Source organism: Anomalospiza imberbis, chromosome 8, assembly GCF_031753505.1.
Source record: "Anomalospiza imberbis isolate Cuckoo-Finch-1a 21T00152 chromosome 8, ASM3175350v1, whole genome shotgun sequence".
NCBI lineage: Eukaryota > Metazoa > Chordata > Aves > Passeriformes > Viduidae > Anomalospiza > Anomalospiza imberbis.
In genome coordinates this window covers 1,835,143-1,861,081 of record NC_089688.1, presented here as the reverse complement: position 1 = coordinate 1,861,081, position 25,939 = coordinate 1,835,143, and the positions used below count along the sequence as shown (strand labels likewise).

Here is a 25,939-nt window from a genome sequence, read left to right as displayed (position 1 = left end):
GTCCTGGGCCCCACTTCAGACGTAATGAAAAGGAGGACCGGAAGGATTTTTCTTTCCTAATCAAAAGCCTCATAGGGCACCCCACCATCTGTCCACCAGCAGCCCCTTGCCCTGGAGCTCGAGCTGCTTGGTTCATGCCAGTGCCTCTGGCTGAGTGTGGAGGTCTGAGGTTTAGATGCTTAGCAGAAGTGGGCAGCACAGCTGGAAAGGGTGTCCTCCCTAGGGGACAGAGCCCACCTCCCCCACGGGCATCAGACCTTCACAGGTATAAAGGGACAGGAGATCCTTCCTCCTCCACAGTCTCCAGCACTTTTCTCCAAGCTCTTTTTGAACTTGTGGCTCAGGATGGAGCTGGTAACCCTGGCGGTACTCAGGAGCAAGTGCTGGCCCCTCAAGCAGTCGTTCCTATCCTACAGCTGCTCCCCACACTGGCTGCAGTGGGGACTGTGGCCACCCCTAGGAGCACAGGAGGGGCTGCTCAGGAAACAGGGGTGCTGCTGGGCACATGGGCATCATGAGACCCCCATTTCCTCGCTAAGCCGAGCTATAAAAAGGTGGAAAGGTGTCGCTGCCAGCAGAGCCAGCAGGACACAGGGCCATCCGGCCCCAGGCACCATTCCTGGGAGGCACTTCTCAAATCTCCGTAGAGATAAACTTCGACTTCCCAGCAGACTCATGCCAGCAGCAACAGAGGGCTTGCTGCACTGTCCCCTGCCTGGCGGCAGGGAAGGAGTCCTTGCATGAGAGTGCAACCACGGGGCACAGATCAAATCACTCGCAATGCTTCTACCTCCCCAAACACCTTTTTAAAGCAGGATATTGCCCCATGGACCCTGTCTTTCCCTTATTCCTCATCCAAAGAGGCAACTCAAAACCGTATCCTTCAGCTCCTGCAGTGTTTGCTAACTCAAGGTTCACAGCTTTTGGCTGCACAACCCAGCAGATCCAGGGACTGCTCTCACAAGACCCATAAACAGAAGCAGAGCCTGTCAGCTGTAGGTTTAGACTCCTCACCACAGACTTTCACTGCTCCTAGAAAGCAGGAGGGGGTCCAGGTCACCCCTGGTGCCAGGCAACACTGTCCAAGGCAGGTCCCAGTAGTTAGCACTCTGATCATCCCATTCCTCACCTCAGCTGGCAATAACAGCCCAAAAGAGATTTTTTTTTCAGCTACAAACAGTTTTTGGGCTAGCCCTAGGGATCTCTCCAGCATGACTCAAGCCAAAGCTAGAGTAAACAGAGAAAGGAGAGGTGGGTAGAAATGGCTCCATCCCTGAATTTCACCCCCAAGCCTCTCCTAGAGCTTGAGTGGGAACAGGTCAGTGGGGACCTGTCTGGAGAATTCAGAGGCATGAGCCACCATCTGCTCCCTGACACATGTCAACACCACTTCAAAGCACAACAAAGCAAGGAATACTCATCGCAGCCAGAGCAGAGGAACACAGACTGCCCACAGTAGCATCAACACAACAAAGTAAAAGGTGTCAGCAACAACAATCTGTGCTTTTGGGCCCTCTTTATTGACCTGCTGAAGCCAGTAGCAGCATTCCCCCATCACCAGAGGAGGAACAGGGTCCAGTGGAGTCTGGATGGGACTCAAGTGAGTATAACACAGCCATATGCTCTATACTGATGCCCTGGCAGTACCAGAAACCATCCTGGCAACACCAGTGTGTCTCATTTTCCTGAGCTGTGGAAGGGGTCAGGGCTGGTAGAGCAGCAATGTCAGCCCATCACAACATTGGTGTGTTTGCAATTACCTCTTCCCATAGCCATGCTGGCTGCGACATGCCTTACCTGTCCCTCTTCCGGGGCTCAAACCCATGCTGAATCCCCAGGCTTAACCCCTGATTCTAACTCTTTCACAGCATGCAAGACTCCTGAAGAGAAGGGCTGGAGGTTTTTGCCTCCCCAGCAGGATCAGGGTTGAGGCTTTCCTCTTTGCAAAGTGCAGGCTGCAGCATGGGCTGAGAAGAGAGAAGTAAACGCCAAGCAAGTTTGAGAGGTGGGAGGGACCTGAAGGAACAGGGAATTCAACCTAGCAGCAGCATCACTCGTGCAGAGATACATTTTTAAGGAAGGGGGAAAAAATGGATGATGTGACTATGCAAGCGTGCATATGCCTAAAACCTATAATTCTGCAAACTATACATGCAAAATGAAAGAACACTGACCTCATTGAGCAGTTGGTCAACTCTTCCCAAAATAGCTGTCTCCATTTGGTCTGCTGAGAGCCAGGCAGGGAGCTGCGTGGGTCTGTCCGCTTCCAAGTGGGACACCCGGGATTGCAGATCGGAGGTCCGAAAGTACAGCAGGAGGCTCAGCACCAGAGAGAGCAGGGACACGCCGGGCAGCCCCGAGCCCAGCAGGAGAGGGAGGCGGCAGCATCTCTCCCCATCGCCGGTCCTGGGGGGAGCCACACACCCCCTGTCAAAAGCTGCTTCGTCGACGCCTTTCCAGCTCTTCTCCTCCAACATTCCCTCCCTGTCCTGAGAAACAATAAATAAATAAATAGAATAAATAAAGCTTCACTCCTACTCCAAGACGTACAATCCAGAAGGCATAGGAAAAGAACGTCGAAGGGAATCCCAGTGCCAGCAAATCAGAAGTGACAGCAATAATGACAAAAGTGGATGGGGGGATGTCTTTAAAAAATAAAAACAAACCACACACACATAAAAGGGGTGCAGAAAAAAAGGGATCCAACTGCAGCAAAGAGTGCGAGGGGGAAAAAAATAATCTGATCGAGATTTTTTTTTTTTCCTCCTGTATTTCAGTCTTTTGGTTCGCTGGTAGGGTTTTGATTCTTTCTAAGCTGTTTCAGTTCCTTCGCAGACTGGCCAGGAGCTCGCACATGAAAGTCCCCATTAGAGAGAGGTAATTCTCAGCTGCTCCGGCGACGTTGTGCTCTGGCTGATCGTGGCTCCCCTGTAACATGACACACTCCCTCCGAACTACGGGGCTGGGATGAGCGAGCTGCGCGGCTTCCCAAAGTAACCTCCTCTGCTCGCCCTCTCTCTCCACCTCTCCCTTGCTGCATGATTTATTTATTTATGCAAAGCGCCGGGGTGGGATCGGGCAGTGGGACGCCCCTGTCCCGCTCGGTCCCCAAACCACCTCTCCGCCGCCAGCCCTTCCCTTTGAAGTGACTCTCGCCGAGGTTATTTATAGTGGCAGGAAAGAGATTGTAAAGCGGAGGCTGGGCTCACACCAGCCTGCGTCTTCCTTTCCTCCAGGCAGCCGAGAGCGCTTTATGGGATGGTACAAACGGGCTGTCGCGTCCCCCACGCAGATCCTGGGACAGCCCTGAGGCACCGGCAGTGGGGTATTTGGACCCCGACATTTTGAGGAGAGCAGCCAAGCAGGGTGAGAAGCTGAGGGAAACATCTGGAAACAAGGGCTGGCAGCTGAGGGCTCTGCAAGAAACAAGTGAAGGGCAGCAGGGAGAAACTCCCCAGGCAAGCAGGCTGCAGTGCAAGGGGGGAACATCTGGGGGTACAACTTGGCAGGGGTGTTCAGAGGAACTAATCTGCTGAGGCCCTCTAGTGAAGCAGAACTTCCCATCATCTCCGTGTCCCACCAGGCACAGGGCACCAGACAGACAATCCCCCTTTGGCAGCGAGCAGTCTCCCCAAAACGTGCCGTAGGGCAGCTCTGAGCCATGCGTCTGGGAAACAAAGCCTCCTTCTGTTCTTCAGCAGCAAGGGAGGGCCACGTCTCCCAGTTTTTCTGAGCATAACATACAATATTTTATCCTCCAGGGTGACATGCAGGCTCTGCTGAGCCCCTGCCTGTCTGTCTGTCCATTCTTTCATCCTCTCCTTGAGCACGCTCAGCAGTGAAGCAGCACAGAGCTCACCGTGGTGCACAGTCATTAAAACCCAGGCAGCAAATTGGTCTCTTAAAATCTGGCTCCCTTGTGGCTCTTTCGCTGTCATTTACACGTTTTAAATGAAGATTTTGCGTGCAGTCTGTGCTGGAAATTAACTGGCAGAGAAAACTCATATTCATCTCTGGCCTGGTCTCTGTTTCAGGGGGCTGGAAGAGATAGACCTTCTGGGAGCAGGTTAACGCAAGCACGAGCTGTTCCTCCTCCACCAGACAAACCCTCGGAGGACCTGGTAGCACACAGCCCCAATTCTTTGAATGGCCTCATGCCTTTCACAGTCACTCACTTCCCAAAATGGGGTTTTAGCGTCTGCGAGGCAGGAAATCCTTTCTTTATTTCTTTTAGTGGGTTTCTTGTCATCTCACTGCTCAAATTTGCGTTGCTGTGCTGGCACGCAGGGAAAACGTCCCTCTGATGGCTGCAGCCTTTCAACAGTTTTTCATATGAGCGGGGCAGAGATGTGTAACCCACAGACCCGGCGCACAAAGGGTGTCTATTCGTTCAGGAGGTGTAGCCACCCCGGCCTCATACCCCCTGCCCAGTCTCCCCCTGTGTTAGCAGCCTACTTCTTTAAAAAAGGAAAAGAAGTCTTTGAGGCCCTGGCTCCATGGGAGTTACCCAAGATACCACCTGCAATCACAGCAAATAAGTAGACAGAGAGAAATGAAAGGGAGATGCCTAGAGGCTGATGATACAGTGTTTGAGAAGCAGAGGTCTTCTCAGCAAAACACCAGTCAGCAACTGGTGCTGAGTGTCCTAGAGAGTGCTGCAGTACACTACCTCAAGACTGGCGTTGAACTGATGATACAGTGTTTGAGAAGCAGAGGTCTTCTCAGCAAAACACCAGTCAGCAACTGGTGCTGAGTGTCCTAGAGAGTGCTGCAGTACACTACCTCAAGTCTGGCGTTGAATGGCTGATGACTGCAGCTACCTGCCTGTGTTATACAAAATTTCACCTAAGGCTGTCTCTCTCCCCCACTGCTTTATACCAGCCCAAGCACTGAAATCACAAAAACACACCCTCTAAGGTAAAAATGGAAATCTGCTGGGTGTCTACACCACATTTTCCCCCACTGACTGGGGAGAGGTCTCTGCTCTTTTGCGCTGGTTTTTGATACAGATCCTGCTGTCCAGACACGAGCATCGCCTGAATGACTCTATAAGTGCCTTTTCCTGCCTCCCCGCCAGCCCCTCTCCAGCTGATCAGCTCATTTAGAGGATATGTCATAGTTGCTGCAGGCTGGGGAGCTGCAGTCAGACGGGTTTCACACAGAAGCCTTAGCTGCAGATGTGCAGGAGGGTTATTTTTCTATCCATGAGATATTATGGAGCCCTGTCATACCATGCCAATAGAGATGGACTAATTTAGCCACAAACCTGAGCCAACTGTGCATGTCGAGTCTGCAGCACTGCTCAACAAAAAAGCTGCCTCCCGAGACAGGCCTGGCATGTGGAATCATCTCAGCACTCCCTGAGGTGAGCACAGCCCAGACTTCACCTCTCTCAATGGCCTGAGAGGTGGTGAGTGCTGGCCTGAAACCAGTCCTCCTGCAAGTTCGTGACTCTCAAAGTTGGTCGAGTAGAAACAAATACTCACTTGCAATCAGGAGTAATTTTACTGACTAGCAACTCTTAGAAAGCCCTGCACACGCTGAGCTTGAGGCTACATCCCTCTTTCCCTGGGGAGTTTGATGATATTCCTTACAAGGACAGTAACCACACACTTCCATTGCTTCTAACATGCCTTTCAGGATGTTTAAGAACCTCAGCACAAACATACAAAGAACTGGAGCAAATAGAACTCACATATAACCTCCTAAAGCAGCTAAAACTCCTCTGTACAATGAAAAAGTTTCCCATCTAGCCCATGGCACTGGGTCAATTGATCAGTTACAAGCAGGTGTGGCAAGATTCCAGCTTGGTCAGTCTCGAGCTGGCACAGTCACTTTGTCTTTCTCAGGGACATCTCTACGTGGGCAAAGCACCTCGCAGAGTTTGCCCAGCACTGCTCTGCAACAGACACACAGTGTTCACAATATGTGGGGACTCCTCATATGGTACAATGTGGTCTCATTGCAATAGACCCTAAACCCTCTTTGACCCAAGGCAGGTATGGTGTACATGAACCACTCCATGCTGCAGGCCAGAAATGGACTGAGCTGGGCATGGATGAGGTTCTTGCTTCTATGAGCACAGTTCAAGCCAGCGAGGTATCTACAACAGGTCTTCACCTGTAAAGGGATAGATAACAGCAGCAGGCTTTCCTCACCTTCTTTCACTTAAAGACAACCTTCCATTAAAAAAATAACATGTCCTTCCTGCCACTAACTGGAAGTTGAAGCCAGCTGCCTGGAGATGCCATGTGCTCAATCCTGTCACTAATCTTCCCCTTTTCAGACCGTTTACTAGGGAGAAAAACCCCACCCCAGTTCTCTTTCTCTTTCTGTTCTTCTGCTTTCCCCCTCCCCCCTGCAGGAAACATGGGGGTCTCGGTGTGCTCGAACCACCATTAACTAGCAGCCGACATCTCCAGCTATTGTAAATATATTAACTCAAGGCCTTTCGCTGCATTTATTAGACTCAAGAACAACATCTGGAAACAGATGTTTTCTGAGCAGAGAAGAGAGGAGGAAGGAGGATAACAAAACAAGGCGGTGGGAAGGACTCTTGCAAGTGGAAGTACATGGTCTGCAGACCATCCCTTTGCACAATGCTGCTCAGATGGAGCACTGCAAGGGGCTGAGGCAAGCACAGCCGCATCCCTCCAAGGCAAGGCAGTGAGAGTGAAACGTCTTAGGGGGGCTGCCTGACAGAAACAGCAATGGGGGAATAGAAAAACCCACATCAGTTTTCAGGGCGCCTGTGAGGAAAGGTCAGAACTCTCTCACACAAATGGGATAGACACTGGGGCAGAGAGACTTAGGGTTTTTTTTCCTTTCCTGGTTATGGACCTTCCCAGTCCTCAGCCGCTCTATATCCTAGAGGCTGGCAGGCTTGCAGTGGGACAACATCACCTCCATAACAGTTTGGCAGCATCTGCCACTGGGCTCATAGTGTAGGCAAGGTCTAGGGCTCCCACACTATCCTGTCTGTCCCAAGCAGCCTGTTCTCAAAAGGCAAGCAGAGTGGAAACCTCACATGCCAGGGACTCTGAAACCTCCCATGACCAGGGATCCTGCTCTGATGTGGAATCTTGATGTCATGGCTCAAATTTAGACAATATTTAGAAAATTACACAGTGTTAACTAGGGACAAAAAGCACACATGCATACTTAAAAATATATTTCATGGCAGTATTGTGAAACTCCATTCTCAATTAGATACACTTTGGCTTAGGTACCAGAGATGCCTATGGTACAATAGAGGTCTGAGATCAAAGCTTCCCTGCATTTTTTTTGTGAGAAATGCAGTTTTACACATACCCTCACTTTTTATTAAAATAAAACTAAAGGCAACAAACAACTCCAAAAACTAAGACAGAAAAAACCAAAACCCCATAACAAGTATTTTGTCATCTTTAACCTCTGGTTCACAATGGGTATCTCTACACCCTTGTCTCTCTGAGATGCAGTTACACATACTTTGCAAGTAAGGTCAGGAATACTGAGTATTACCTACCTAATTTGGTATTTGTTTAGAAGTATTAAGTGGCCTATGGAGCAGAACAATTCCCGCCCGAGGAGCTGCTCTAACCCATTGTGGAGTTATAGAATAAAGACACATTTGATCCTTTGGGAAAAGGGTTATGAAAATACATGGAAAAAATATACTGTCCATGCATAGTAATATCATGGCTGTTTTCAATCACTTGGTCTCCTACAAAACAAAGGGGTTCACTGCACAATATGAACTCCTAGCACTGGTAGCAGCAAAGGAAGTAAGCAAGAGGCAAAGTTAGTAGTATCTGATTAGGGTTTTATATTTTCATAACCCTAAAATGCTTGAGCTCGCTGTTGCCTCCCTCCCAACAAAGCCAAACCGGCTTTGTGCAGCTGCAGTGCTGGGAACCTGTCCCCAGAGCTGTGTGAGAACAGTCAAGCAGAGCTGAGCTGCATCCAGGATGGGAGCATGGCCACCAGCAGCTCCTGCAGAGGCTGGGTCAGAGCTTCCAAGAGAGGATGGAGCAAACACAGGTTTTGCACAGTTTGGGGCCACCCCTTCTCCCACACACCCCGCAGAGGGAGGGCTTTGCTGGAGGAAAGCACGGGACAGCAAGTGGTGGACACACAGTTAAACTGCCCACGCCTGTCCTTGTGTTTTCAACTAACCTCTCACCTTTTGTTCAGATGATGAGGGAAATGGCTCTGAGGAAACCAGGCTCTGCACCCTTCTTCATGGAGGAACTTTTTTCTCACAGCAGAAGCCTTTCATGGCCAAGAAGCATTTCACAGGGAGAAGTTTTATTTCTTTGCTGCAGTTATTTCGTTTTTTGTTTGTTGCTGGGCTCATTCTTCCTTGTTTGGAACTGATTTTTAATTTTCGGTGCCACTGGAGTCTGCAGAGATGGTCATCTCTGCTAGGCTGCTTTTTGCTGTTATCTTGGTTCCTGCAGTGCCTGGGTGGGCAAGAGAATTAAATTAAGAACAACATTGCTACAAATAAGACAAGAAAAAGCCTCCATCCCTGCGGCACTATTCCCCATTATCTTCCAAGTCTAAGAATTCCCACAGCAGCCTGTGGGAGATGGGTTTTGCTCATGACAGAGATGTGCCTACAGTGAGAGAGCTGCTTTGGAAATTCTTTGTCTTGGTGAACCTGCGAAATCCCTGGTGCAGAGCATTGCTACAGGCTCTCAGCACAGCTGGAGCAGTACAAATCTTTAGCTGTAGCAAAGAGGTTCTCAGACTGAACACTCAAAATCTTCTCATCCAGGTGGAAAAACAAAGGTGAGATTTTCAAGCATGAAATCATCAGGGCACAGCATTCTCCATCCCAAGGCTGGGGCTCTGAGGAAAAGCTCCTCTGTTCCCAACAGCAACTCCCTCGGCCCCTCACTGAGCAGAAAACCTCCTTCTATTAAAACCAAGCTCAGGCATTGTATGCTCAGTTAGTTACTTATACACCGTGGTGCTTGCCACAGTGCATTGGCACACGTGGGACTGATAAACCAGAGCACTGATTTGCATTTAGATTTACCATTAAACAGTTTAGTGAAAAGCTACTGCTGAATGCCTTCAGCCTCACTGCACAGCTGGGCTATTCCATCCACCCTCCTCTAGCCTCCCCCTCACCTCTGCCAGGCAGAGGGTTCTTGTTAATCCTCCACTACCCATTTCCACACACATGACTAAGAAAACCCTTTCTCTCTGATCTGCAGGTGCAGATCAGGCTCAAGCTGCCACCAACCAAGGACAACCAGTCAATATATGTAAGGTGAACACCCTATGGGGTGAGCCAGAAACCCCAAAATCTTGGGTCCAGCCCAGGGCCGACCAGATGCCACTTGCACAGGGGAGGGAGGCAGAGCTGTGTCACAGCTCTGTCTAGGAAAACCAAACCCTGCAGTGCCAGGGCAGGCGTGTATCCCTGAGCAAGCAGCCGGGAAACCCACAGCAGCTTTGTATGAACTTTGAAGTTAATGAATCAGAGCTGGGAGGACTGGGAAACCCAGACTAAGGGACAACTGCACAGGGGAAGCAAAAGTAATGAAGCAAGGCTTCCCCAAAAGACTGATTGTTTTGGAATCCAGAAGTGAAGGAAAATGGATATAGCAAGCTCAGGAAATTGAAAACAACTTTAGGTAAATACTTCCTCTCATTCCAACACTTGGTCTTTTATCAGAGCAGATTCAGACCCTGACAGCAGCGCACAAGGCAGCTCTGCTCCATCATAATGCAAAAGACAGGCCCAGTGGATGAGAGGCTATTGGCTAATGGAGCGGAGTCGGGTTCAATTTCCCTGGAAATTACTCGCGGAGGAAAGCCAGGAGACAAGGAGCACTGCTAATGTCCTTCTGCAGATCCACCGTTCCCGTGAGCAGGGCAAAGCCCTCACTCGTGCCCTCTGCCCCCCACGGGTCAGCCCTGCACAGCAGTGTGAGGGGCAGGAAAGCAAAGTGAAGCAGGAAGGGTGTGAGCCTGGGAGCAGACTGATGGTGTCAGAGAGCAGCACGGCTGCACGGCAGAGTTTTCCCTCCCACCACCACTGCATTCATAGCACCTGATGTAAATCCTCCCTGGCAGGGTAATTAACCTGCTTTATTAAAAGCAGCCTTACCAGTAAACCTTCAGCATCTACGGAGTCTCTTCCAGCCTGTTGGGTTTTCAGCTGCCACTGGGGGCTTTGCCTTCTTTTAGCAGCATCACAGGGGGACAATGGAAAGATGCTTTTTCTATCCCAAAGGCACACTTGGCAAGACCAGTTCACACGATGGCTGCAGCATTCCAGGATGTAGCATCTCCATCAGGCTGGGCACCCAAAGGGCACATCTGAAGCTGAGTGCCAATATAAAAACTTGTTTTAAGAAAAAGGGTCCAAACCTTCTCACTTGGGACTCATTAAAGTCAATGGAAAAAAAGCTCTTTTTAACTTCCTTAGTCTTTACCACTTAGGTCTCGTGCCAGCTCAATGTCAGTGCAGTCACTCTAGATTCATGCCAGTCCAGAAAAAGGGAATCTGTTGTGACAGGTCCCAGTGAGAAGAGGGGAGATCTGGGTCGTCTCACTACAAAACTCACTGTCCACATGGCTAAGCCAAGCACTCCTTTTTTACCTCAGGCATCTGAAACCTCATCTGGATGCACTGTAACATTCTTCCTCTTTCTCCTCAATAAATCAGTGCTGTCCACTTCATGTGCATGCTTTGTACCTTTTTCAAGTCTGAGAGGCCTGTTGCTGATTATGAACAGCGGGAAGTAAAGCATATATAATTACTAGATCAGTATTAAGTAGTAAACAGACCCTTGCAGTGGCCCTTGAAGGACATCAGTCTGAAATGGTGGTTCACTTCCTTCAGGCTCAAAAAATATTTTTCTTTAATTTGGCCACATGCTGCTACCAATACAGTGATTAAAATAAACTTCTCTGCTTTAAGAGGGGTCAGCAAGGAGACAGCATGGAACCTCTTGTTAGTGGACTGCTGCCTACCACACACCTTGTAAATTACAGAATCATTTGGGTTAGAAAAGCCCTCCAAGATTATGGAGTTTAACCTTTGTCCAATCACATCTTTGCCAACAAAACCATAGCACTAAGGGACACACTCAGTCATTGCTTGAAAACCTCCAGGAATGGGGACCCCACCACCTCCTTGGGCAGCCCATTCCAGTGCTTGGAAACCCTTTAGGTGAAGAAATTCTTTCTCAAGTGCCCATCCTGCCTGTGTCAGTGGATGTTGCAACGAATCAGGGCAAAGCCACCACAACCCATGTTTCTCCACAGAGGTTTGCCTTTCCTGAGGGCTCTGACATGCGTTGGTGAGGAAGGAGCTGCCTCCCACTGGCGCCCCAGCCGTGGGGAACACTGCTTGGCTCTGCACACAACTGTCCCTGCATATTTGGAGCACGGGGGTTTAGTGCAGAGGCTGAAATATCACGCCTATCAGTAGGGCCCTGTGGACAGAAAATAGCAGAGGATCTGGTGGCAGTTTCCTTTCAAGACATACAGGAATAGCAGCACACATCTCTGCTGGATCATGTGGACTGAATTCCTCAGCTGAACTCCTCTGGCTTTGAATTCTGCGAACCAATTTTTCCCTCCTTGGCTTGTTTGTTGTTTCAGGACCACTAAACTACCAAGAATGGTTTACATTATATAACCACCCTGTCCTTATTGCATTTCGAGGAGGAGACTCTGACAAACAGCCAGATCTAATTTGTTCTTTAAATTGGTTTCTAGGCCAGACAGTCATGCCTTCCAGATGGAAAATCCAGTTGCACTCACCAGCAAATATCCCAGCACATACAGGTCCCAGATCAGCTTTGTCCAAAGCACACTCTGGCATGCAATTTGATTTTTTACACCCTATGAGAGGCTAATGGTCACTTCAGTGCCTGGTGAGGCAGCGTGGCTTTTTGTCACCTGCACCAGCTCAGCTGTCAGCTCGGCCCCGCTGTCCTGTTATTTTTCCTAGAAGCCTATCTGACAGCTGCAGCAGCTTTATAACTGCCAGATTCGGAATTGGTCTTCCTGGGAAAGTCCTTTCAGGTTGCCTTTTCCAAGGGTGACTGTCTCTCCTAGCCTTGGTCAACCTGTTTAACACTACCCCACATCAAAGACAGTTTTAAGAAAGCAAACGCCATGCTCCTTTTGGATTTGGATTCTCTCGTCTCCTGCCAGGACAGAATCAAGGATACGTTCAAGGCTGGTTTAGGTTACAGCCAGAGTATGGCCAGTGGCACGCTGTGCATGGTACACTAACACTGCTGACAGCCACAAGGTGCTAAAATCCTGCCACTGACAGCAACGAGCCTGAGCTGCCATTTGCTTTGTTATGGACAACTGAGGCAAGGTAGCAAGTGCCTTGAGGCAGCCCCCAAAAGTGGCTGGGAGCCAGTCTCTGAGTTGCACTGTTCCACACATCCAATTGGGAAGCTGGTGGGAGCAGCAGCTCAGGCTGAAACACAAACGGTATCTCACAGGCAGGCACAATTCCAGGGGCTGACCACTTGCAGGGAAACAGCACTGGAAGTGCCCATTGTCTGCAGCAGAGACAGGTGTAATCTGCATGAGAGGGTGGCCTCAGATAGACAGTCTGTGGCTTTCTCTCAATCCCTGTGACATTTTTGTCCTTTAAGAGTTTCTGTTGCAAGGCACATATAGTTCTAGGGCTCCGTGGCCTGATGGATAGACAACTTGGTGTTTTTCCCACCTCTGCCACTCCGTTGCTCAGTGGCCTTTGGTGATCGATGAATGCTTTTCATTCTTGGAGTATTCTTCCCTTTCCTCCTCAGGGAAGCAAGGCCACTCTAAGCTAAGCTGCCTCAAGATAAACTGCTGGCAAGGGTCAAAGTAAGAAAGAGATGAATAAACAGTCAGCCACAAGGAGTTTCAAGGCAAAGTTATCAAACCCTTACTTTGCAAGTCCTGAATCTCATGCTGCCCATGAAGGCATCCTCCTCCAGGTCTGGAAAGGTTCATGTCAACCAGGACATCACTTAAAAGCATGTTTAGGTTCAACTCACACCTCCAAGACACATGTGCCATGTGTCATCCAGAGAAAAGCAGTGAGTGGTGCTGAGGGTGACCTGAGAAGCCCTTAGGGACACCAGTGAGTAAGCCTCCCTCACTCTTAATGCTTTGACGCTGATAGAAGAACAGCCATTCCATTGCAATGACTCTGTGCCCTTCCCAAGTTCCTCCATGTTTTCAGGGGCTCTGTCAGCCTAGCAGCATGCATGGCACCAAAATTAGCTCTTTGGGAAAAGGTTAAGAACAAGCTTTCTTGGGGCCATTGTCTCTGGACAGCCAGAGGTTGCAAAGAAGGTCAGAGGACTGTCATTCTGTGGATGGGCAAGATCACTCCTGAAAAGCTTTAGTGAAGCCCACACTGCAGCTGAGTGGGTGGACCCACTTGTAACAAGCACTGCATTACACAAGAACATGACCACAGTGGCTGGCCTGGAAAGAGAGGCTCAGCCAGGCACGTTTTCTGTGTGGGAGAGCCAAGGTGTTGAGCAACACCCAGCAGAGACAGGCACATCTGCTGTCAGGTCTCCACTATACAACCTAACAGTATCCACACATCTGCCCAGCCTCCACGTCCCAGTACCTCTTGTAGGGACACACATTTAGCAAAGAAGTGTAAACCACCATCAAAAATCTGTGTGGTTGCACTTTACAGACACTTCAGCTCAGGCCCAAACAACTGCACAGAGTCCACACTTGCAAAGACCAAGCCGGTGTGTTACTTGAAAGGAATAGTTTGTTTTGGTTTCATTTCCCTGCCCACACCTCTCTGAAACTGCCCTCTGTTTGTCTGGGATATTTGCAGGCATGCAATGTTTTCCTGGCTGACTTCACAAGGGACACTGTGGTCCTAACAGGCTCTGCCTTTGACTCCTGTGCTGCTGTGGCCAAGTCCTTGGATTCCTCTGTGGAGTAAATCAAATAATGTGTGCAGAAGCAGATGTGAAAAAAATAACATATGCAGAAGAACTGACATGGTAAACTATGAGCAATAACTGCAGGTGTGCAAGAGAGCTCCAGGGCTGATGCTCATCGCTCCACTGGATAAAAAAAATTAAAAGCCTGGAGGACCAGGCAGCTACACAGTAGGATCCAAATCAAATTCAGGCAATTTTCCCCAAAAAATGGCATTTTGCAAAGTATGGAGACTGCAACACCAAACACTCTCAGGTTGCAAACAGCTCCCACCAGGCCCTGTCCCCTTTGATGCTCCCCTTGCACGGGACCGGGAGGCCCAGCAGCAGGGATTTATGAAAACTGGTTTCTGAAAATAAGGAAAACAAGTCTCCTGAGGGAAAAGAAAACTCAGGCTTGTTTCACTTTGAAGGCTTGTTTGTTTGCTGCCTTTGGGAAAATGAAGGAAAATAGTGATGGCTTTGATGAAAAGCCCAAATGCAGAAAGAAATAATGAAAAATTAAACATTGCTTTTTGACAAAAGCACATTGCCTGGCTGCATGGCTGTGTCTGTGTCTGACAGAACTCGGAATCAACGAGAGTCCTCACGACCACTGCTGGCAAGAGCCACGAAAAATCCCACTCTGGCCTGGAGCTCACACTTCCACTATTCACATACATTGTGTGCAGTTTCTAGGAATGGTATGGTCCCAGCAGCAGGTATATTAATCAATCTGTTAATGGCAAGCTGTTGCCTACCACATGCCAGGGTCACCAGCTCCCGCTTCTTGCTCTGCCTCCATCTAGACAGAGCCCAATTTGCAGGTTTTTCCACTCCCACCCTACTGTGCCAAGAAGCACCTGCTGGGGATCAAAGCCTCCTTCCATCAGGGAATCAATTTCCTAAGTACTCTCATCTGGCAGATTTCTTGGGGCTACCCTTCCAAAGAACCATGCAAGGGTTGTTGTGGGGAGCGGTATTGGAAAGTGCATAGAATCACAGAACGAATCCTAAAATTATTTGGACTGCAAGGGACCTTAAAGATCATCTCGTTCCAACCCCCTCTCATGAACATGGACACCTTCCACTAGATCAGGTTGCTTCAAGCCCTGTCCAACTGGGCTTTGAATGCTTCCAGGGATGGGGCAGCCACAGATTCTCTGGACAACCTGTGCCAGTGCCTCATCACCCTCTAAGAATTTCTTCCTAAGCTAGATTGCTCCTCTTTCAATTTGAAGCCGGACACTAAGCAGTTAATTTTTTTTTCTGGTGAAAAACGGAGCTGTGTGAGCAGCAAATCAGTCCATCAAGCTGCCTCATGCTCCCAGGCTCACAAGGACAAAACCACAAGGAATGATCCAAAGAAGTAGTCTTCAATATCCCCTTTTAGCCCTAAGCCAACTAATCTGCACAGTCATGAACTATGCACAATTCTACAATATACCGGAGGGAGGGATACCTTTCCTGGCAGAGCTGCGTCTCAGTTTACATCATGATTGCAATAAAATCATGTTATCTTCATTTAACTTTGCACAAATCTATCAAATCTATCCTATAGTCAAAAACGATCGTCTCACAAAATACAAGTTATCAGTTGCAAGTGCCAAATCAACTTTTCTTCCTTTTTTATTAGACTAAACACCTTCTCGCCCCAAAAAAATGAGCACATTACAGGGTTTCTTACATAAGAGAAATCTGTGTTGTGATCAGAGCATCTAGTACTCTGAAACTGAAAACCCACCCAAAATACTTCCCTTGAAAAGAGAAAACAGAACTAAAAAGCTCTGTGTGGACCCAGAAGTGGGGTCCACAGGGTGGAGCTGACCCCTCCGGGTCTGTCACTTGAACCCACAGCCACACAGATGAAACGCACGTTTCTGGGCTCGTTTTCCACCTTCTCCTCACATAATTGATGTGACCCAAACTCAGGTTGCGTCCGGTTGGAGGTGCCCAGCTGTCACCCAGAGAGTCACTCCTCACCTCAGCACGACAAGGAGAAAACCAGGGGCCACGCACCTGCCCCATCACGGCATCTTCACAGGTAGGACGGGCTAGGACCCCACCTCCTCCTCAACCACCCTGCTGCACACTGGGCTGTTCATCACTTTCCCCCCCTCGCCATTCCTCTCTATTTTCCAGCATTTTCCCCCTTCCTTACCTCGGTTTGCTCAAGGTGTCACACCAGCGGGTCGGAGGACCTGGACTGAGCCGGTTGAGACGCCAGAACCAGCTGGAACCGGCTGTACCTCGGGCAGTTCCCGCCTCCCTTCAGAGATCTCTCAGCCCCACCGCCATCCTCAGACATTCCTGCCTGTCCCCACAGACACCCCTCAACCCCACCGCCATCCCTGGACATTCCTGCCTGTCCTCACAGACACCCCTCAACCCCACCGCCATCCCTGGACATTCCTGCCTGTCCTCACAGACACCCCTCAACCCCACCGCCATCCTCAGACATTCCTGCCTGTCCCCACAGACACCCCTCAACCCCACCGCCATTCCTGGACATTCCTGCCTGTCCTCACAGACATCCCTCAACCCCACCGCCATCCTCAGACATTCCTGCCTGTCCTCACAGACACACCTCAGCCCCACCGCCATCCCTGGACATTCCTGACTGTCCTCACAGACACCCCTCAACCCCACCGCCATCCTCAGACATTCCTGCCTGTCCCCACAGACACACCTCAGCCCCACCGCCATCCTCAGACATTCCTGCCTGTCCTCACAGACACCCCTCAACCCCACCGCCATCCTCAGACATTCCTGCCTGTCCTCACAGACACACCTCAGCCCCACCGCCATCCCTGGACATTCCTGCCTGTCCTCACAGACACCCCTCAACCCCACCGCCATTCCTGGACATTCCTGCCTGTCCTCACAGACACCCCTCAACCCCACCGCCATCCTCAGACATTCCTGCCTGTCCTCACAGACACCCCTCAACCCCACCGCCATCCTCAGACATTCCTGCCTGTCCTCACAGACACCCCTCAACCCCACCGCCATCCTCAGACATTCCTGCCTGTCCTCACAGACACCCCTCAACCCCACCGCCATCCCTGGACATTCCCGCCTCCCCTGAGAGATCCCTCAGCCCCACTGCCATCCTCGGATGTTCTCGCCTCCCCTCAGAATCCCCTCAGCCCCACCACCATCCCCGAGCATTCCTGCCTGTCCTCAGCCCCACCACCATCCCTGGACATACCTACCTGTCCTTACAAACACCCCTCAGCCCCACCGCCATCTCTGGAGATTCCTACCTGTCCTTACAAACACCCCTCAGCCCCACCGCCATCCCTGGGCATTCCTGCCTGCCCTCAGAGCTCCCTCAGCCCCACCGCCATCCCTTGGCATTCCTGCCTGTCCTCAGAGCTCCCTCAGCCCCACCGCCATCCCCGGGCATTCCTGCCTGCCCTCACAGAGATCCCTCAGCCCCACCATCCTCCCTGGTCAGAGGGCACCTGCGCAGCCTCGGTGGTCTGGATACCTGGGATAAATTGGTGCTTGTGCTCAAGGAGCAGCCTGTTCTTCACAGGGAACACTGAGGGCTGTAGTGCTTCACTTCAGCCGCCATCTCTGGGGTCTCGCCCTGTGCACCGATGCACCCCCATGCTCAACACACCCCTCTCCCCACCTCAACCCAAGTTTCACCAAATGACAGTAATTACATTATAAACACTGCCCTTCCTTCCCCTCCACCACCTCCATGTGTTTTCACTTCAGCTAAACAGCAGAATTGTTTCCTGGCAGCTGTTTTCAGTTGAGGGCAGGGAGGGAGGTGAGCTGGTGGAGAGGAAACCTGTGGAAGGGACACACTCTTTAAGCATCTTCAGAAGGAAAAAAAAGGAAAGGGAGAAGGAAAGGTGCCATTACTCAATTTTTGATGCCAGTAATGCTAAGGACAGCCATAGGGAAGGCAGGCAGTGAATACCAGCCCCATTACCTCAGGTTGTGATGGCAAAGCCTGTGCATCCGCTCTACCCTGCACATGACAGCTCCTGCTGCAGCTGCACCAAGGGGAGTCCCCATGGCTGGGGTCAGAGGATCTTCACAAGAGGTAGAGAAACTTTTCAGAAACCTGTTGGGAATAGGAACCCGCTGACAAGTCCCTCCAACTGCAAGAAATTATATGACGGTAGAGAAGGTTTGCTGTCTTAGGAGTGAGGGCGTGCTTTCACACACTACTTCCCAAGCCTCGGAAACCTGAAGTGCCCCTGAAATGCCTCTTCCCAACTGGCAGTCTCCTGCATGAGGTGTGTAGAACCTGCTGGAAGCAGGGGCAGAAAGTAATGCTGTCTTGGCTTAATTCACAGAAGGCAGGTGTTGCAAGCTGAAGATCAGGACTAGAAAAATCAGGGACTACAAGGTGGAGGATCATGATCCAAACCTGCTGCAGGTCAAGGAGCACTTGGATCTGGACAAAAACTCTACAGCTCCTCTTTGGGGCCAGGGGCTCATGGCATCACATTCCTGTGCAGAGATGTCCTGCACCACGAGAGCAATACAGTGAAGTATCACCTGCAAGCAGGCAATTCCACCTCACCCCCATTCTCCCCATGCACACATAGTGCTTATTTTCCTGCAGTACATGAGGTTATTTTCAATATTACACCACTTCCAGCTGATCCACTTGTACTTTTTTTCATAACCTTTTTGAGACATATTAAAAATAAATAAATAAACAAGTCAGCACAAAGCTGTTTTTCATGGCATAACTTCCTGGCTTCCCTTCTCCTTTCTCTAATCCCAGCTTTTTTAGGACCTTGTACCAAAAACTGACATTTATTTACACTTGAAACACACTCCTGTTCTGTCCCAGTCCCTGTGTTGAAGTAGCCATTTCCAGAATGAAAATCCAGTAATTAACAACCATCAGAACCCTGGTGGTTAATCACGCTGCATGAGCTTTATTTGCACTTGCGTTTTTAGACAGCACCATCCCTCCTCTATTGATCCTCTCATCCATAAAAGCCAGGTCCCAAACCGCCCTTTCCAGGCTACTCCAGCTTTTATTTTGCTGCACCACAGGCTCGAAGGGTAAATGTCCCATGCAGGTTTCATCATGCCATAAAAACCAAAATATCTCCACTGGGCACTTGCTTCGCTTCAATATCCTGCAGAAACCCCCAAGTAGACTAAAATGTGCATCACAGTTAAAAAATGGGCAGACACAGCCAGCCACATTCAATACTCGGAGCTCTACCTGCACGGGAACATCCAGAAAATCCTCATTTTACAATGTCCTCTTTACCTTTCATCTCACGCAAGGCCCCTAATCCCATGGCAGGAGAAGCTGAGCCCCACCTTGCCACACAAGCTCTTCTCCATAGTCCTTACAGCAGCATGCAATCAGGAAGGTTACTCTTGCTGCCACGCTTCCTGGTGGTCCCAGTTAATCCCACGGAGTCAGAACACAGCACGTAATCAGGAGCTCGCCCGCACAGTCGGCAACTGGGAGCCCCAGACACGCTGTATTTATCTGTAAATCAAAGTGAAGCTAAGCAGCTCCCTGGTCCCGACAGCATTGGTGTGTCTCCCAGAACATTTTACAAATTGCTTCTATGACATGCTCCATGTCTTTCCACGTTGGACAACATGTTTACTCAAGGGTTTCTTCCGAAAAAAATGCCAAGGATAGCCTGTTGGGACCAGAATAAATTCAAGAGGATATACTGTCCTGTTTTATTTTTTACCCATCAATAGCTATTGTGCTGTTTAAAGAACTCAGAAGAGTTTTGTTACTGGAAAGCTTTTCAACACTTTGATTTCTACTTTTTTATCCTTCTTTTCTCTGCAAAATTCCACTTGCAATTCCTCCCCCTTTTTTTCTCTGGGTGATTATGCTAAAACTTCTGCTCAAAGGCTTTTGGCCACATTTTGCCCTCAGATATGCACATTCAACTGCCAGTGAAATTAGTGGTTTGTTTGCATGCAAGTTGGAGGAAGGAATTTGGCTCCATCGGCAACATTTTCGGAGTGGTCACAGAGTGCATGCACACCAATTTTTTGGACCCCGGCTTCAGACACCACAGCCAAGAGGCAGCTAAATTCCCAGACCACCTCAAGCAGCATACCAAAATCTTCACACTGGTGAGTGGTGCAGGAAACACACTCAGGCCTTGGCACTGGAGGGGCTGTGACATATCCCCATGGAATGCCAGCATGGGAGCCAGATGCTGGCTGTGCTCTCCAGGATCTCACTGCCTTTCTGGTCACAACCAAGCTCAGCTGCAGGTAGGGTCAGCATGGAGGGAAGCTGGTGTTATGCATTAAAAACGTGCATTGCCCACACGTTGAGGATCTCCCTGAGGTTCTTGGTGGGCTCGTGAGTGATTCATCTCATGTAGGAGCAGCTCCCTCACTCTCCCACTGGTTACAGAGGGAGATGAGTGTCTCCATGCACTCCCTGGAGTTATTTCACCAGACTTCCACAGGCTCAGATGTCACATCCCATCAGATACCCCCCACAAAGGCAGAGTGGAAGGAGGCTTGCTTTCATCCTTCCTGGCATCTGGAAATGTAACAGCCGCTCTTCGATCATCTGCTCCCATTCAGGCTCATACCTTCCATGTGTGGAAGCAGAAAAAAGGACCTCAAGGGTGGCTCTTCCAGTTGACCCCAGCAAGAAGAACAGGTCACAGAAAGGCTGCCTTGAGGACTGTGGCAGACTCAGGTAATGACTCAATTGACTTTGTGCCCAAAAGTCAGACAAGACCAAGCTCAGGCCTTTCCCACAGACATATGTGCATTTAAATGTGAGCACACGCACACATTTAAATACATACAGGCAAACATTAAATTAACATCCCTCAGCCCTTATTGATTCTTGTGAAAAGCAATTAGCATGCAGGCTAGCCTTGTGTTGGGAGCCTGGTGTGACCAAGCCATTTTGGAGAAGCCTGGCTCCTTTCCTATGGCTCTGCCAGTCTGGTGGTCTTCATGGACAAATCTGCCGCTACATGGAAATTGGGACAGAGGAAGCAGCGCTGTGCACGGCTGGTCCCCTTGTTATTTTGGTTAGTGGCAATGAATGGTAATGAGTTCCAAGATGGGTGGAGGGTGGAAAAATGAACCAGCCCAGCCTTAATCACTTTTGTTTGTTCAGCTAACAGCATAATCTCCAAATGTCCACAGACAGTTCTTCTGAACGAGGATAAAGAGCAAAGGATGTAACATGCACAACACATTTCCAGTCCAAAGGCCTTCTTGGTACTTCTGTCTGTCTGTGTTCCAAACTACTCCATGCTGAGATGGTGTTTTTTCCGCTATGTATCTCTGACCCAGGACCCAACCAACATACTTTTCAAACTTGGTTTTTCCCTCTCTTGGGTTTTAGGAACCACCCTAAAACACACCCTGAAATGGGCTGTTTGTAGAGATCTCTCAGGTCAGCTGTGGAACAGAAGACAAATAAGGCATTTCCAATCTAAAAAATTGAATCCTAATTTTTGTCAACAGGATTTCTTAACACCTCCAGACCAGCACCTTCTTCCAGAAATACACAAACTACTCAGTCATTAAAGCTGCCAAATCTTTCAGTCATTCACTTGACTTTCTTGGCCTTTATCCTGCAGTTCATGTTCTGCAACAGTCCCACTGACCTCCATGAATCTGATCATTGAACAAACACTCCTTGCCATCAACAAGAGCATCAGAAGGTGACTTTGTAGGAACACATGGGACTTACAGACCCATTGGGATAGTGCAATACTTTCAGACCTTCTGCCCATACATTGCTCACAAAAAGACTGCAACAGGTTCACCTTGATTTTAAACCTGGAAATATTTCTATTCCTCAGTAAATGTGAGGGGGCTTTTTTTGGACTGAACTTGTCCTCTGGCATCCAAGTAGTCCCAGTGGATCTGAAACAAAAGAAACTTCAATAAACTGCTCAACTAAAAGAACAAAAATAATTGTCCCCAAAGGAAGAACCTCTCCAGTGTCACAGCTACACAGCACAGTGATAAAACTGAGTAAAACTGGTCTCGGTCTCTGTTGACTCCTGAGACCTGGATGGATTTTGTTGCCATCGCTTTGAACTGAAGGACACAAAAGACCTCATTTAGTCTTATTTCTTCATTCTCTGCCATAAAAGCCAGGAAATGCGGTAATATGGCATTTCCAGTGCCATTTCATTCACTTTGTGCCTGAATTATTTTTATTTCCCAAGGCAAATGGAGAAGCGTGAGACAAGCGTCCGTCCTTAATTCCAAATTTCCTGCCATTGCCCAATTTAAACCATAGATTTAACGTTGTTAGGACAACATTTTCTTCTATATGTGTCTTACTATTGATGTTAACCACTTACTGTTTGTTTCCTACAGCAGCTGGGAACATGGAAACACGTACTGAAAGGACTGAGTCACCTCCCTGTTGTCTCATGTTATCCTTGCATGGCTCAGGAAGGTAATTTTTGACTCCAAATTCAGGAGCCCCTCATTGTGGCTGAGCACAGACCTTCAAAGAGAAGAAACAAGTAGCAAAGAGCCCTGCCAAAACAGGGAAGGCCAAACAAACAGCGAGCAGGGATGGACAGTGGACCTTAAATCCCATTAAATGCAAAGCAAATAGCACTGAAGGGAAGGGATGTCCTACTACTCTGTCTGGTTGTCAGAACAGCCAGGATTCCAGCTCTTTTGTGGAGAACAAGAGCTGGCAGGGATGGAGAAGAGCCTTTATTTCCTCCTCAGTTTACACCACCAGCTGGAGGCAAGCCCCCAGCAGCAGCCCCTGGCACCAGCCTGAGGACCCCTCCATGGACTCAGCTTGGGTTAATGACATCCATCTTCCCTGGGAGCTAGGGATTTGTTGTGGAAACCCTGCCAAAAGAGCCTAACTTTGGCTTCTCTTCCCAAACATTTGTGGAAAGGCTGCAAAGCATCTGCTAGGGCCCAAAGCCGAAGATAAGCCAAAGACAAGCAGGGATAGATGTCCCATTAGGATTACAATTCCTGCCAGAAATGTGGTGCAGCTTCAGACCCTGGGTCTCCTGGATAGGAATGGATAGAGGATCCTTTTCTTCCTTCCCTCCTTTTTTCCAAAATCTTCCTCCAGAAAAAAAAAAAAAGGGGGGGGAAAGGCTAAATCTAAGGGGCTCATAGGCACCAGGGGTGAGAGCTCTAGGGCTCCTTGCTGCCCACACCACTTTTGCACATCTCCCTTGGTAAGGAGAGGTAAGGAAGGGTGCAAGGAAAACATAATTAACTTCTTATTTTTTTAGGGAAATAAAGGAAAAACAAAAATGGAGGATATGAGACTGCCAGCAGGAAACCAGGTCTTGGCAAAGTGAGGTGTAATGAACAGAAAACACCAGTCCGTAGGGCTCTCCACAGGGGATGGTCACAACTGTAATGGAGCCATCAAAAAATTATTGTTTTCCTTACAGTAACACCTCAAGCTCAATTTACAACAAAGAGGAGAGAGCTGTAAAAGAGTTGGAAGTCTCTTCATCCACTGCTGCTTCCCAGGGACTGCATGAGGCCAGTTCAATTTGCACCTTTTATCACCCCCGCCTGTGTTTCACTTGTTTGCAGGAACCCTCACCCCTAGGCAATAAAACCAAAATTACTGCAGAAAGCAGAACATAGACACTGTTTGCTTGGAATTAAAAGGGGCTTTACTGAGGTGAGAGCTGCCAAAAAGCACTGCTGGACCCCTCTGCCCCAAGCACCCAAAAGCCCTGATCCCACTAGTGCCCTTCGCACAACACTGGAGCAGTACAAATGAGGTCCCCCATTTCCTCGAGTGCCTTCCCATCCATGTGTTTCCTTCTACCTCCACTTGAAAGCCCCAGCCCGACAGGAACCTGGAGGCTGAACCCTAACACTAAAACAAATACAATTTTTCACACATCTCAGGGAGCCACGGCTGCTCAGCACCCAGCAGCACCATGCCTGTTTTGGGTTCAGCCCAAAACACTGGAAGTTTACCAGCTCTAGTTGGTTTTCCAACTTGCAAGCTTTTCCCCCAGCTTGGCTGTTTGCTCTTGTCATAGAAGTATAGACCAACCCTCCAAATTACAGCCTGTTTTAGGGCCCAGCTGCTAACCATGAGAGAAGCAAGCCCCACTCAAAACTTTTTCCATAATTTGTCTTCTCCATTTCTGGGAATTAGGGTCCACAGGGCTCCCTGTCTCTCTCCCAGTGCAGCACTGCTGAGGATGTGAATTGCCTCCAGGAGCTGGTGCAGTCATCAGCCAGGACACATAGCACCTGCATGGAAAGGCAGCAACAGGGGAAATAAAGCTTTTTGCCAGGGGGGTTGATCGGGGTGAATTTTTAGGGGCCTAACCGTGTTGATGATCCACAAACAGCCAGAAGCAATCCCCAGCTTGCTCCAGAGTGCCAAAGGCATTTTTGCCCATCATCTGCACGGTTCTGTATGGGCAAGAAATTAGAAATACAGGCAGCCCTGCTTCTGTGGGCTGATAATTGCTGTGAGCTGATAAACTGCAGCTCTTCAGGCTGCTGTGACCTGCCAAGCACCCCTTCCCTGACCCAGAACTCCTCTCCCACTCAGCTTTGCTTTCAGGAAAAATTAGGCTGAGTTTCAAGTAAACCTGGGCTGAGCTTCAAGTGAGCCTGAGCCAACTCCTAATTTATGCAGTCGGTGTATTGTTTGGGGTCAAAACCATAAGACACATGAAGGTTTTGCTTCATTTCTGCTCCAACCTGCAGGCACATCTGAGGCATCCCGGCTGCAATTCTCAGCCAGCAGTGCTCTGGACCACAGCACAGGACTCAGCTGGGAGCAAAAGGCAGCAGGTCTCAGAGGCCAGGCTGGAGCAAAGGGTTAATGCACGGGGAGCCAAGTCCAGCCCAGGCAGTTATTTCTGCATTGTCCTCCAAAGTGGTGAATTCTCAAAAAACCCAAACCTCACTGCAGGGAAAGATGCTGTTACTCTTAATTAGGCAGAGCTGCACCTTAACAGGTAACCCTCTGCCTGAGAGGGCGCTGCACAAAAGGTGAAGTCAGAAACAGACTTCTGAAAGCTGTAGAGGCAGAGGGGCTGGGCGGCACCCCCAGTTAGCAGGGTGTAGGGAAGGTAAAGGTCAACTAGGAAAATGCTTTTTATTTAAGGATACTCCAGAGACCAGTTGCATTTTACAGACACTGGGGTATCAGAGGGGTTATCATACGTGTCTGTTACACTGCAGGCATAAGGCACGGATGATATTTAGCTTTGCCCCTTTTGAAACATGAAAACTGACTCCTGGTCACTTCTTGCAGGGCAGGACAGAAGAGACTTGCACTGGAAAACAAGGGCCAGAAAAGCCACTGACTCATTCCCACAGCAACGTGAGGGCTGCACATCCAGAGCCCCTCTGCTCCCCACACTTACTGAGACCACTTGCACCACATCACTGCTGCCAGAAAGGCAGTTACAAGTGCAGGAAAAGGTCTCCCACCTCATAGCAGATCTGCCAGGTGAATTGAAGAACAAAAAGTCAGACTTAAAACCTCTATTTAACCAGACTTTAAAACCTCTATTCCACTCCTGTAAAATTCACAGAGAAAGGTTTGGCACCATAAAACCCCAAACCACCTTAAATTAGCAAAAAGGAATGGCAAATTAAACCAGCATCAGGACACTAAGGTAGGATAACCTCATTCTCATAGCAACAGCACAGCTGGAAAAATTGTTCAAACTTGACCAAGAACCTCAGTTCCACACAAAAAACCCCATATATCTGTGGCATATTGGTGTGACATACAAAATACATTCAAGCCACCTTTTCACAGCATCAGCACAAGAGGCAAACCATTGTCTGCAGTGGCAAACAAGGGGCCTGTAACTGCTTTCACAGAAAACACTGGGCTGAAAGTGGCTACCAAGAAGGTGTCATGGAGGTTGCCATCTCAGTGGAGGAGGACAAAGGAGAACAGCTCTTCTCTGAGAATTTTGCTCATTTCTGTGAGAAAGTTTAGTCTTGCTGGGAGGTTGCATTTATATTGTGGCTGAAGGACTGCTCCAAACTGGAGACCAGTAAGTTAAACAATCTCCCCAGCTTGTCTTTGTGCTGCA

General features: G+C 49.1%; 2 long non-coding RNA genes across 11 annotated transcripts in view; both read right to left on the bottom strand.

Moving 5' to 3' along the window:
* Nucleotides 1–25,939, bottom strand: part of LOC137477732 (uncharacterized) — a 67,107-nt gene that overhangs the window by 26,094 nt on the left and 15,074 nt on the right. For 5 of the 10 annotated variants that reach the window (XR_011001162.1, XR_011001158.1, XR_011001157.1 and 2 more), the window contains 3 exons: nt 10,601–10,716; nt 8,165–8,444; nt 2,175–2,489 (listed from right to left, as the gene is read on the bottom strand). This is a non-coding gene — a long non-coding RNA (uncharacterized lncRNA). Of the gene's footprint in view, nt 1–2,174; nt 2,490–8,164; nt 8,445–10,600; nt 10,717–12,697; nt 12,795–14,668; nt 14,776–16,068; nt 16,153–25,939 lie in introns of those variants that run through there. The other 5 variants (XR_011001155.1, XR_011001156.1, XR_011001159.1 and 2 more) reach the window with 5 other exon arrangements.
* Nucleotides 19,306–25,158, bottom strand: LOC137477734 (uncharacterized). Its single transcript, XR_011001166.1, has 2 exons — nt 23,844–25,158; nt 19,306–23,739 (listed from the first exon to the last, which is right to left on the bottom strand). It is a non-coding gene; the product is annotated as an uncharacterized lncRNA (long non-coding RNA).